The sequence below is a fragment of the Cynocephalus volans genome, chromosome 13 (assembly GCF_027409185.1).
Source record: "Cynocephalus volans isolate mCynVol1 chromosome 13, mCynVol1.pri, whole genome shotgun sequence".
Taxonomy (NCBI): domain Eukaryota; kingdom Metazoa; phylum Chordata; class Mammalia; order Dermoptera; family Cynocephalidae; genus Cynocephalus; species Cynocephalus volans.
Window position 1 is genome coordinate 790,680 of NC_084472.1, and position 13,572 is coordinate 804,251.

Sequence of the window (13,572 nt, forward strand, 5' to 3'; positions counted from 1 at the left end):
TTGTCCTAGCACCTGAGTTGACTCTCAAAAGTGTCCCCAATTCATGACTTACAGAATCCTGGCTAGTCTCCCAGTTTTCACATTCCTAAGGCTACATTTGCTTCAACCGAGCTCAGATTTCTGAAAACTATACGGACCCATGTTTTCTGAAGAGACGCAGGTAGGGGCAACCTTAACGTTTGCTATGACATCAACCACAGTGGTCTGTCACCTTGTGCATAATCACATATAAATTAGTCACTCCCTTTAATTTGTAAGCTTAGTTGCATGTACATGTGAAAATTGTGGAAAGCAGCATGACATTTTCCCTTAATAAATCTTTCCCCCTGACTTCTGCATTATCTGAAATGGCATGAAGTCTGATTAACAGACAGGTTTATAAGTTCCGCATGAGCAAAGTCTGAAGAAACAGGCGATTTAAATCTAGTAAGTTCAAGAGCAAGACACTTCACTCGTTTGTCCTCACAATTTCTCCATGATTTATATTCCAAAATCCCCTTGCCCTCCAGACTCATGGCACATGGGGAGAGAGAACTTCTGTCCTCATCTTCACCATTAATACCAATCATCAGAAGCATTTGCTGAAGTGCAATCACTTGCTATGTATTTATGTCCAGTTCTATCTCAGAGATGTCAACAAGTTATGCGATTATTTAAGAAAAGCATGGACGAGCTGGCTGTCGCCTCCCTCCATATGCAGGGTCAGCGTGGTTTTGCATTCGTTTCCAGGCGATTTCTAGGAACTAGCGTGTGGCTGTTTACCGGGGCTCTCCTGGGCCCGGCCTGGGCTCCCGTGTCCACGGCTGTGCCAGGCCTCCCCGGTGGCCTCCCCGAGCTGCAAGGGTGCTGCAGCCGCCGCCCCACCTTCATGCCGCAACCCTGCCCGAGCCGCGCCGCCTCTGCCACCCCCTGCTCACATCCCATGACTTAAACTCCTCCTCAAGAACTGCCTCTGCTGTGCCCGGTCTGTAAATATAACGTGCTTTTGCTACTAAAGCAAAAAGGGAAGAGAGCGTATACTCTGGCCAAGAGTCTGGCTTTTGACACTTCTTTCTGGACCTCCCATTTCTCTGATACCTAAAACACTGACCTTCGACCCACAAAGGATCTTTATTTTACAAGTGATGGGCAGATATGTAAGTGGCCCAGGGCAATGCATGGGGCGGCTTGACTACTGGGCTTTCTTTGGGCTCGATCAGACCACCTTTCCAACAAATGCAAGCACAATATGGGTGGACTTACACCACAGGGAGGCCTAGTGCCATGCTGAGAGCCACAGGACAGAACTCTGTGAAGACAGTCTTATGCTGAGAACAGATTCAAGCATTCCCCTATTTGTTGCTCATATTCAATATCTGCAAAAGGTCCTGGTTTCCTAACAGTTGCTCAAAGTGGAGACTTCTAATAAAGGTGGTTGCCTGGGCCGCGTGGCCGGCTGCCTCACACTGGCTGCGGTTGCACATTTCTAAGCTCCGTGTGCAAGTGCTGTAGTGAGTGCTGAGCATGAATTTCCTCTCTTAATATTTACAAAAACCCTAGGAGGTGGGTACTATTATCATTCCCATCTCACAAAGGAGGTTATTCAGCAAACCCAAGTTCCCGAGGCTGGAAAGCGGCAGAGCTGGGACTTGCACCTGGCAGCCTGGCTGGAGAGCCAGCTCTTCACCTGGCACAACACTGCTGTTCCAAGGAGCCCTGGTGGCCAGCAGGCATTATTCTAAAATGCTGCTGGATTTGATGACAGTTTTCTTGCTTTTGTACTCGTTATTAGATTTTGTTATTTAGGTCACCCTCACTTTGGTTTAAAAAAATGAAGGAGAGATTTCAATTATCTTTCTATTCTGAAACAGTTTCAGTAGAGTAGGAATTATCTGTTTCTCTCAGGAAAACAACTGAAGCAAGGTCAACAGAGCTACGAGAACATAGGCTAAGCTCTTGAAGTGTCCCTGTCATTGGATACTTTCTGTCTCCCAAATAGTGTCCTAATACCTTTACTTTTCACACATGGTAACATGGCTTTCTATTAGCCACTGAATTCCACATGAACTGCTCCTCTCCCAGTGAAAGGCCAGAGTAACCATGCAACAAACCCAGCCGTTTATTTTGTTTTATGTCTTGAGCAGTGACAACAGAGATGACCCTCAGTTCAAGTGCATGGAGAAAATACGTGGAGTCATCATGTCTGTGATGGCTCCTGAGGGTGAAATCCCACTTGGACATCTCATGTCACGGGTTGGGTTCTCTGAGACACACTCTGAGAGGAGTTCACTGTGCAGGATGTTATGTAGAAGCCCCCTGGGGATCAGACCTGCCGAGAGTGGGGCTGGGGGTGGGAAGGAAGCGGGAGAAGCAGAGCTGCCAGGCAGGCCAGCAGGCTCAGCCCTTGCACCCTGCCTGGCTTGGTCACCAGAAGCAGCTGCCCCGGGGAAGATGTGAGGTCTGCCAGGACATGGCCAAGACCGACCCCAAGAGAGCCAAAGCTGGAGGAGGCTGCTGGCCACCCCTGCAGCTGGGCAGCAAGTCCTCTCTTGAAGGGGGTCTGGGTGGCACATCTCTTTATCTTCTGCTCACGACATCAGCAAACTCTTATTTCATGTCATCTCTGTGCCAAAGCGCATGTAAAACACCACTGAGGGTCAGGCCTAGAGGACTGTGAGTCCTTAGCAGAGGCAAAACTTACCTGGGTGAGACACTGAGAGGGCAAGACACGATTACAAAAAGTTAAATTTTAGTTATTTTAAAACTGCAAGGATTACAGAACACGTTCATGTATTACCTTATTTGATCCAGGATAGCTAGGAGGTGTTAACGTTGTTGCCATTTTCACAGATGCAGACTGCTGAGGCTCAGCAAAGCTGAGTGGAGTTTCTGACACCACTTGGGTGATAAGCGGTGACACCAGCTGTTGAACCCAGATCTTCCCTTCCCAAAGCCCACGCTTATGTAGACACACCCACCACGACCCATGAACATTAGACAAGAGTCCTAAATGTGCACCGAGTTTCCGATCTTACTTATGAAAAGAGAGGGACTGGAAGAGCAGGGGAAGCCCGGCGGGGTCCCAGGCCCAGTGGGAGGCTGTCAGGTTCGCAGCATCAGACCCAGGTGTCCAGACAACACAAAGCATGGCCCCGAACCAGGAGGTGCTGCAGGGCGAGACCCTCGCCACACCAGCTCCCGCGCCCCCTCAGGTGGCAAAGGGAGCAATCGGAGTCTGGGGACTTGCTATGCGGATTTGGGGACTGTCGAGCTAGGTGACCGTGCTAGTTGTTGGGCTCTTTTACCTGCCGGTAATCCTGCCGACTGGGCCTATTGTGGAGCTAGGGCTGGGTCTGGAGCTCACAGGCAGGTCTCTGAGCTAGGTAACCGGACAAAGGGGCCCTTGGAGCCTTGGATGAAGTAGGAAGAGTCTTTATTCAGCACACAACACTATGGGCTAAGCAGGGCACAGAGAAACTCAGAAACTCAACTGCTACCAGCAAAGTCCAAAGAAAAACTGAAACTGAGCAGCTGCCAGCAGAGTAAACATGCTCTATTGTTAGAAGTGCGCTCTCTGCACCACCCTGCTTCACAAGCTGCAGAACACACAAAAGCAGTTAACTAGAAAGATACGTGGGTGCACATGCGCACTATCTCCACCCACACACGACTTGTTTACAAGGAATGTGCTGCTTGACCCCCAGCCAGACCTGAGCCGAGGGAGCCTTACTAAATTATTCTATTTTCCCCACAGGGGCTTTTCAATTTTTTATTTTGTTTTTCATTTGTTTCATGTTTTGTTTTTTTGGTTTTGGTTTTGGGGGTTTTGTTTGTTTGTTTTTGGTTTGTTTGTTTGTTTGTTTGTTTGACCACCAGAAAGACACGATCTCTGTAATGTCATGACACATCCAGCTGTGTAGGTTGAGATTCTCGAAGTCCTTGGGGAGGGTTATTTTTAAAAGCCCATGTACCTCTCATCTGTGAACAGAATTCAGTAAGCATCGTTTGTACTTAGTATAAAGCTAAGAATGTTGGAGAGAAAACTGAAGAGAGAGAGTCCTGTTCTAGAAGGACAAAAATCCTAACAAATAACTTTAACTTCCTGTGTTCCTTTAAAGGGCATAATATTGCCACTAGAGGAACACTCTGTGACTCCTCAGCCCAACAGTTGGATAATCATTGGGAAGTCACCCACATCTGGCCAGGAAGTTCTCTTTGCCAGCATTTAAATTTTTCCTTATACTTCTTCTGCTTACCTTGACGATTTTTATATGAGACCAAGAGCCTGGCTTTTGGCAATATACCAGTTGTTACTTCAGGTTTCCCAACAAAATTGCTTTTTATAATGTGATATTCTTTCTACCCCAAGTTCTTTCCTCCCCTCCGTCTCCTTTGTCTGATAAACTCCTATTCATTCTTTAGATCTAGGCCAGCACCTCCTGCTGGGAGTCTTCTGAGGATGTCCCCATCTGCCTGAGTGGCCGCCCCCTTCCACTCAAGGGTCCTAGCTCTTGTCTCACTGTGTGTAATCATTTGTCAGTCTGAAACCGTCACCAGCAGATGGTGAGCCCTTGCTGGGAAGAGGACTCCCATGGCCCCAGTGACCACATGGGCCTGATGCTTTAAATACGGTGGACTCAGTATGGTGTTCACAGTCCTTCAGCCACAAGGACCAGATCAAAGGTGGACACATGACCTAATCTGGGCAAGTGAGATGAAAGCAGACAGTTTTTAGAAACTTCTCAGAAGGAGAAGTTGTCTTCGGTGGCAGCTACGGCAGAGGTGTGCTGTCTCCCCCACCACTCCTGGCTAAAGCTCTATGTGGTCCTAGTTGCTGCCAACTGCCACATCCACCCAGGACAGCCAGCCTTAGCTTGTGCCAACCCACCAGGCCCAGTGCTTCTGCAAGCCTGACATTTTCTGGAGTTTTCTGTGGAGTATACTAACATTTATAAAGCAAATGTATTTCACAGGGCCTAGCTTCCAAAGCCCTGTAGTTTCAGGTATAAAATTACGTATAGAAACGTTGATCTTGCAAAGGACATGGAACTTTCCCCAGGCTAAAGTCTCTGTTGTGCGTGAAGAATTGTAACACAGCAAAACTGCTGGCTGAAGGACAGATGCCCTTGATGCAGATTAACCTACTGATTGATATGTTAAGAAAGTTACTTGATTGTTCTCTAAACATACTGGGAAAATTGCTGTAGGGAAGGAAGGTGTTTGCTAAGAACAAGCTTTTGTTGGTGGGTCGACTTAACTTTTTACTAATGACAGTATGGAATGTCACTTTGTTGTTTCACTGATGTTACCAGCCTCTATTGTTAAACTATACTTAGCCATAACTCCGCCTATATTCCTTTTCTGTAACTTTCCTGCTTGGAGAATAAATACGGGGAGAAAACTCTCTTTGGTGGTTAATTTCCTGAGGAGGAATGCCTCTCTCAAGGGTTCCAGGAAATTAACCCCTTTGGGGTTTCTCACTGCTCAGAAGAAATGGGCTTTGAGTAATCCTTTCCATCTCCATCACCATGGGGGAGAGGTGACACTTTTCAATTACCTGAGTTAATAAGTTCACGTTATCACTAAAGAAGTGTAGTTTGATTTTCTTATGCTTACAGCTAAGAGGATCCTACTGTCCCAAATTCCACACATTCTTGTTTCTCTTGATTATCCTATTGAACCAGCCTCTAAGAACATCCAGATTCTTACATACCATCACACAGATGTCACTGTTTGGCATTTCATAGAAAATAGAAATACACTGAATGGTTCACCAGCAGAACAGTAGAAACTGTTTTATGAAAGAACCTCTTCCACACATCAAGAAGACTTTGGGATTTCATCTAGCTTGTTTACTTTCAATTAAACCGACAGGCCCACTGGTCAATGCAGACTCTCTTCCATTGTCATGAACTTCCAGAAAGTCCATTTCTACACCTGCAGTCAGGGACACACTCTGCATTTTTGACAATATTCTCTGAGCATTTAACAATGCTTCAATGCTCAAGTTGAAGAGCTCTCCCTGAGTTCTCATTTTATCTAGTGACAACATAGAAAGGATGCCAATTTGAATTTACTATGAACATTTAGATCCAGTGCCACTTTTCATTCTGTCACTAGACAGTCTCTCCCCAAACTTATCAACACATTTTAATCAAGATATGGGTCTTCCTTATTACAAAATTCCAGGCTGCAAAAAATAATGTCACAAGATATTGGGAAAAAATACATGCCACGTACTTGACTAGGAGCCAGTTACTTCTCCCTAGACCACTTAAAAATTGGTTCCCCAAAACAAGTGAGAAAACGAGCAGGTGATACCTGCAGTTCTCTCTGCTTGTTCACTAGCTTATAGGGCCCCCAAATTGCCACCCAAGCCCAAGCTTGAATGGCCTGCTGTCTCCAGGATCCACAACCAAACAATTGCTAGTCCATTAGTCAGCCATTGCCTCAATAATGCCATGTACAGAATTATCCTGTAAAAATACAAAACTGACCTCAAGGAATTTTCATGCTCAATTCAACTGCAAGTGAGATGGGCCATGCTAGACTATGGGCCCAAGCCTTCAGCCTGAAGGTTGTTCAGGTCTGCTCAGGCCCTGCTGCAGTGGCCATAATGAGCAACTCTCTACTTCACTCTCGGTTTTCAGATGAAGGGACACTGGTGACCTGGGCCATATTCTTCTGTCAGACCCCCAGAGCACAAGAGCCAAGTCGAGAAATGCAACATACCTGATGGAGTTTGGATGTGTTGTCTCCCCAAAACTCATGTGGAAATTTGATCTCCAATGTGGCAGTGTTGGAAACTGATTGAGTCATGGGGGCAGATCCCTCATGGATGAATTAATGCTCTCCCTGGGGTGGGGGAGTAATGAGTGAGTTCTTGCTTGACTAGTTCCCACGAGAGCTGGTTGTTTAAAAGACCCTGGCACCTCCTCTCTCTCTCTTGCTTCCTCTCACCATGTGATCTGCTTGTACCTGCTGGCTGCCTGCCACTTTCCACCATGAGTAGAAGCAGCCTGAGGCCCATGTCAGATGCAGCTGTCCCAGATTCATAAGCCAAATAAACCACTGTTCTTTATAAATTACCCAGTCCCAGATATTTCTGATATAGCAACACAGATGGACTAATACAATACCTGAGGCCTGTGATTGGGACCCACCTACTACCATTTTGCCAAAGCAAGAGGCAAGGCCAGCCCAGCGTCAAGGGGCAGTGAAGGACTCCAGCCACACGGGGAGGGAAACAGGGTTGGCCTCTGTGTACAGGCTGTCAGGAGAGGCCTGCTTGGCCCTGGCACTCACAAACCTGGCAGGGTGCTCAGCCTTGGCCAGGTAAGGTCTCCACATTGTTTAGCTTGGCAACAGGGACCCACTTCTTCCGCTAGGGCTGCCAACTCTGAAAAGAAGATGTGTGTGGGCCAGCGTCCAGAAAGTGCTCCTTCTGAACTTTGATCCCTGGCATCTGGGCAGAGGTAAAGGTTCTGCTGGCCTTTGAGAGCCACGCAGTGACTCTCCGTACATGTGACAAGGGTAAGAATGGCGTCAGGTGTAGCTTGTTCATTTCAAGAAGAGATTTAAAAGAACAGTCAAAAAAACTATAATTGTAAAAAATATGTTTTATTTCAAAGGAACCAATGTTTTGAGGAATAAATATAAGACAAATTAAATAGGATTTCACATCTAGTTTTCTTTCTTCCCAGTCTGGCTTTTTTAGGTGTGGAGAGGAGGTAAATAATGAGAAAGAAAAAGAAATTAGTCACTCAGGATATATTTCTTATAAATATTTACAGTGGGTCGTAAAGTCTTCAGTGTAATGACAGTCACAGTGAGTACTTGTAACTCCCTGCTAATAAATTAGACATGACTGTGTGGAGTAATGGAGAATGTATTTCATCAGTCTCCACAGCAGGTGATCATTGATATTAAGGTTTTAACTATTGCTGTTTGCTTTTACTTATTTCGTATTTTTGGGAACTCTGTAATTATAAATGTGAACAGTTTTTGCTCTTTCACAGTCGCTATCGTGAAGCAGCGTGGAACTAACGGTCATGTGCCACTCCAGGTCCTCTGTGGACGTGCCCTCCACTCTTGTTTGAACCCTTACTGGAAAAAAATTGTTAAACCCTTAGCTTTTATCTCCCTGCCACCATGCACCATGAACTAAGTGCTGTACTGAATCTAAACTAAGTAGAGACACCAGAAACAGAAGAATTTCACGGTCCTTCCATTTACTTCTTGCATTTCCTTATTATCACGTGTAATCTAATAAACACATGCAATAGATACTGGTCTTTAAAAACTTACATATCCATGAAAATCCACTAATGTGAAGAGGCTTGCCACGTATGTTGTTAATTAGTTTTTACGAATGCTTCCCAGTCCTCCAGAGCACCTACAGCTGCACACAGATGAGGTATGGAAGGAGCATCTACTCAAAATTACCTCTGCAAAAATCAAGCACTGTCTCACTTAAAATAAAATCTGTCTATTTCTTGTCTAAATTGTGCTACTATCCAACTGAACGTGTTTCCTAGCAATAAGAATGAAATTCCATTTAAAAAATACTCAATAACAGAACCAATGTAAATCCACTCTCAAAAACTAAGGTAAGCAATTCATATTTACGTTACTGCTAGAGTGTGAGCAGACCCTCTACCCCCTTGTAAGACTTTATCTAAGGAAATATGCAAATGAGGGACAAAGCTGTAATCATAAAAATGTTCATTGCAAAATTATTCATAATCGCAAAAAAAAGCAACAATAAGATAATGACAAATTAAATCATTATGCATCCACTGAGAGGAATATTACCCAGTCATTAAAAATTATGAAAAGCATTAGTCAGGTTACAAATGTTTATGATATAATAAGATGCAAATGTACATTATGATTGTAATCATGTTAGAATATTTATGCATTTGGACAAAGACTAGTGGGAAATCAACAAAAATAAAAATGAATTAGGGTACTGGGCTCAGAGGTCATTAGTTTTTCCCTATTTTCCCAAACTTTGAATTTATTAATTTCATAATGCCTGATCTGCAGCATAATGAAGTTTGACATCAGTCGGTGCAAAGTTCCAGGATGACACTGTCCCCTCTAAGATTGGACAATGTATTCAAAATGCTTAATGGTACACTCATATGATGGAATGCTATGCGGGCAGTTTTCTAATGTTTTAGAAAAGTATATAATGGCAGGGAAAAATATTGGTGGCATATGGCTACATATATTACCCCAATTGTGTTTAGGTAGAAAGATGATCAATAGGCAGATATGACTGTTAGAATTTATACCAAAATTATTACCCCTGGTTGGTACAATTACAAATGAGTTTTAATTTCTTCTGTGCACTTTTCTGTAATTTCTAGACCTTCTCCAATGAATATATTTTATATTGTAATTATAAACTATAAAGGTTACTTTTAAACATAAAAAGCTGCATCTCTAGAGATCTATGTGACTAATATTAAATAAAAACCATGGGAGGCCATTGTTTTGGACTAAGTTCCTGCACTAGGTCCCAAAAGACCAGAGTGAAAACCAAAACGGAGCCAGCTTGCCGAGCTCCAGTCACGGGCTGCGGTCTGGCCTTCCGAGAAGCAGCGAGAGAGACAACAGCCAATTTTGCTGAACAGGCCAGTTTAAATCTTCAACAGGTATAATAATGAAGTCTCCTCTGCTTTAATCCTTACACAAAAGAGATAGCCTGAAGTTACCTGAAGTCACTTAGAAATGACCAATCCATGTTTTGTTCTTTGTTTCTGCTCTCTTCAGCCTTTTCTGTCTATAAAGCCAACCTCCTCAGCTCAGCTCATTGGAACACCTATTCTATTGTATGGAATGACATCTTGCCTGATCCTAGAATCTCAATAAAGCCATTTGAGATCTTTAACTAAATTTGTCGTAATTTTGTCCTTTGACGGTCTTCACGGGCTTTGTCTTGTCTAGTCTTTTTGGTGGTGTTTAAAAAAGGCTGTGAGAATGAGATGGAAATCAAATCCAACAATCCCATTAGCTTTGGGATAGGAATCTTCCACAGCAGCATCTCACTTTGCCCTTATAGGGCTTTTTGGGGACTCCTCCCCTCTTCCTTCCTTACAGATTGTGGATTATGTTCGTGCATCCATCCCCCTCCCCACCACACACCACACACCACACACCACAGAGGAATCCTACCCTACCTCACATACCCAGTTGCAAGAATGGGCCTAACTGGTTTAGCTAATTCTAGTCAATAACATAGGAGGGGGATCTGCTGAAGGGCTTCAGGAAATGGCTTTTTTCTCAGAGAGTTACAAAGAGTCCTCTGCTCCTTTAAGGGTCATTATGTGTGCATTAAACTCCAGGGACTGCTGAATCCAGCTTCTTGATGGGACAGTCTGTGACAGCAGAGAGCTGGAAATAATCTGGAAATTTGATTTGCCTCTGAAACAGTCAGTGCAGGCCCATTTTATCACCAAAACACTCAGCATAGGAGAGAATTCGTTTCTTATTCTTAAGCTACTCTGAGTCAGGGTGCAGTGGGATTCATCCTTAATGGCACAGCTCTGTTCTCAAGTTGTTGATGGTCCTGTGCTCATCGGATGGTTGAGATAGTGCAAAGAGGCTGCCACTCTGAATGACAACAGGGCCCTGCAAAAGCCCATGGGCAGAGCTGACTCACACCAGAACAGGTCAGCTGTCAGTTCTGCTCGGTGCTCCAAGTGCCCACTTACCTACAAAACTAGGACAGCATTTGTTGCAGATATCTTGAGGCACTTGTCACCAAGAATCCCAGAAATCTGTTCCAACATCTAGAATCTCCTGGAGTCTCTGAAATACAGGACTGTTACCAGGTGGCAGTTCCAGGTACTTTGTCTACCAACGAAAGAAAAATCTTTCACAGGACCATTGAAAGGAAAGGAAAAGAAGGACAGAGAAATTGAACATAATAGGGCTTTATTACAAGCAAAGGTACACACAGAAATAGTGCTTGGACATCTCTGCACAAGAGAAATGCACGCACCCCCGGAATCTTAGGAGGAGGATTTCTGTGTTGTTCTGGGAGGGGAGTATTTCCAAATCTTAACTAAGGGGAGGAATATTTGGCCATGGGAGGGGGGAATCTAAAGTAACTAAGGTCTAATAGGCCGATGAGAGGTTGCATCAGCCTCTTGTCATGTGTCCCTGAGTTACTGAAGTTTCTGGTCTCCTCTCAACTTTGATCCAGTCTGAATATTTCTGAGCAGCCTCCCTGGGGCACGTCCCCACTCTGTCCTGCTCAAGACCACTCCAAAGGAAGAGCTGTCTGAGTACAGTGCTCAGCATGGCTCATGGCACTCCTAGGTCAAATCCCATATGACGGGTTAAATTAAGTTTGGCCTAAAAGTTTCTTTAGACATAGTGAGCTGTAACTTAACTTGATATGCAAACAGACTGCAACCACTCTTGCAACAATATCTGAATCTCAGCCAATCACAGTCAGCCAAGTGTTCAAACCTTGTTCAAACGAGGCAAATGCTCAGCTGTTCCCAATCCAGCTGTTTCTGAACCTCACTTTCATTTTCTGTAAATTGCTTTTCTTTTTCTGTCTATAATAGCTGACCATGCAGCAGCCCTGGAGTTGCTCTGATATTCTGGTTCTGATAGCTGCCTGATTCATGAATTGTTTTTTGCTCAGTTAAATTCTGTTCAGTTTAATTTATCTAAAGTTTTTCTTTTTAACAGATGGGATCTGAAGTAGAGCTTTCAGCAACCTCCAGCATCTGGGGATTGTGGGTAAGTTCTCTCTTGGATTCTAAAGCTCCACAGATTTGTGTTGTGAGCCATCCAAGTTTTGTCTGAGAAAATGTTTATCTGGACTGGGTTAAAAAGTCACAACAGAAACTGGACAGGGCCCAGGATTTGAATGGATCCAGTAGCAAACTGGATTGGATTCAGTTAGAGGCCTCAGATATCTGGCAATAAACAGTGATTACTGCAAGGGGTACAAACTCTGGCTTTCAGAAACTCACAGCGATCTTGTGCTCTATCTTCTTTTAAGAAAGTAGTATAAGGGATTCATTTTCAGAAAAGACTTACCTGAGGGTGTTTTAATTGATTCAGATCCAGTTCAAAAGTTGTTTGACTGGTCCAGCCCATTCCCAGAGGGTCTCTGAACAGACAGAGCTCTCCTTGAGATGGTAATTAGTTACTAGCCCCCATTGTTTTCTTCATTGCCTGGTGTTTCTCCCTTCACAGGGCTTAAGCAGGCCTTTTTCATGGGCTTGTCCTGAGTCCCCAGACAAAGGAATTCCTTGCAAGGAGGTAATAAATTTTAGCTGTCATTCAGGAAGGTTGTGCACCCAGTAGTACTCAGCCAATGAGGAAGTGGGGGGAGGGACTTGCATACTAGGGAATAAATTACTTGCTACAGGCTTTTTCCGTGTGCATGCCCTTTGGACACTCTAAACTTATAAGGCCATAATTAAAGTCTCGCTTTGCTGAACCTCATGTCTCTGTGTCCATCCTTTGGTGTTGGACAGGTGAGGGCATTTCTCACACTCTTCGTTTCTTTTTCTTGCTCACTTAGGTAGGGAGAAAAATTTTGACTAAGTTGGTCAAGGAGATCTCAGAGTCAACACCCAGATTTCACATAAAAATGGGATCCTTAATTTCTGAAGAGCTGAGTAATCCACTTTTAATCTACACCTGCCCTTATGTGCGTAAGTATTAGGCCCCAGAAGCTGCAAATGCCTACAAATATGGCAAAATCTTACTAAAGATTATTTAAAACTATGGTGAGACATTCCAAATGAACAACAGTGCACTTGAAAATGAGGCTTCTGAACTGGACTTATCCAAGGATGGCTACTGATGTGTAGACTTTCTAAAAAGATCTCAAAAAAGTATTGCCGCTTTTAAAAGGCTCTTTACAAAAGGCAAATAAGATGCTTAGCAAACTAAATGATAAGAAAAATGGAATCTTCTGACCTTGAGGCTTGGCTGCTACCTCGCCCTGAAGGCGAAAAGAAAGTTGGGTGAAGGCCCGTGGGTAAAGTGTGCTGCTGCTTTTCAGAGCCTTCCGTGCTGAGTCCAGGCATAGAGAAGGCTTTCTTTGCCCTTTCATTCATCCATCCTTAACTCGGCAATTTTAGCTAAGAAACAGAAGCTAAGTTAAAAAGACTGCCTGTTGAACTAAATCAGCCTCCGAAAAACACCTTTCTGTCATTTACCTGGCTATTCTGAAACAGTGTTGAAAAAGAAATTTCCATCTATAGGGGAAATTCCCATTTTTAGGGTGTCTGCTTCCCTGAACCAGGAAGAGGGAGAACCGAGTCACTAGAAACTCTACTGTGGAAAAGGCATTGGTTTAGATTTACGTTACAAGTCCTTGTTTAAGGAGCTTTTCGGCCATCTTGTCTTGCTGGGTGTTCACTTACACCCTCCTTCCCTTTTTTGGGCAAACGTGATTTATGATGGCATTTAGGCCTGAAGTCTCAGCTCTGTGCTTTTCATATGTAAATTTTCTCCCTTGTTTTACCTAAGCCATTCCTTTGGAAATGAAAATGTAGGGTAAAAAAATTTAGATGGTCATTAAAAATGGGATAAGTAAAGCAGACAGTGATG